General features: G+C 53.5%; 1 protein-coding gene across 1 annotated transcript in view; it reads right to left on the reverse strand.

The window, feature by feature from the left end:
• FAM188B (family with sequence similarity 188, member B) overlaps positions 1-340 on the reverse strand; it is a 90,166-nt gene that overhangs the window by 85,445 nt on the left and 4,381 nt on the right. The window lies entirely within an intron of this gene.

Here is a 340-nt window from a genome sequence, read left to right on the forward strand (position 1 = left end):
GGTCGGTAGGGGAGCGCAGCGGTCGGTTCACTCTGCTGGGTGCTGCTCTTCGGTGTCAGAGGGAGGTGTTAGTGGATTCCTCTGTAGGGGAAGGCTTTTCGCTGTAGTAAGGAAGGTCTGCAGGCACTGGAGGGGCTCGCAGGGGGAATGGAACAACTTGCAGTGTCTAGGGCAAGGGGAGAAAATGAGGCAGGTACCAGCTCTGAGGCAGCGTGAGGTGGGATGGTATCAGACAGGGGGAGAGAAGATCGCTGACAACATGCTAAAAGCTCCTTTATCTGAAAAAAAGCAGCTAATTCTTCTTTTCACTGCCTCCTTTTCAAGTGTCACTTCTCAGCTG

The sequence above is a fragment of the Pygoscelis adeliae genome, unplaced genomic scaffold (assembly GCF_000699105.1).
Source record: "Pygoscelis adeliae isolate BGI_AS28 unplaced genomic scaffold, ASM69910v1 Scaffold88, whole genome shotgun sequence".
Lineage (NCBI taxonomy): Eukaryota > Metazoa > Chordata > Aves > Sphenisciformes > Spheniscidae > Pygoscelis > Pygoscelis adeliae.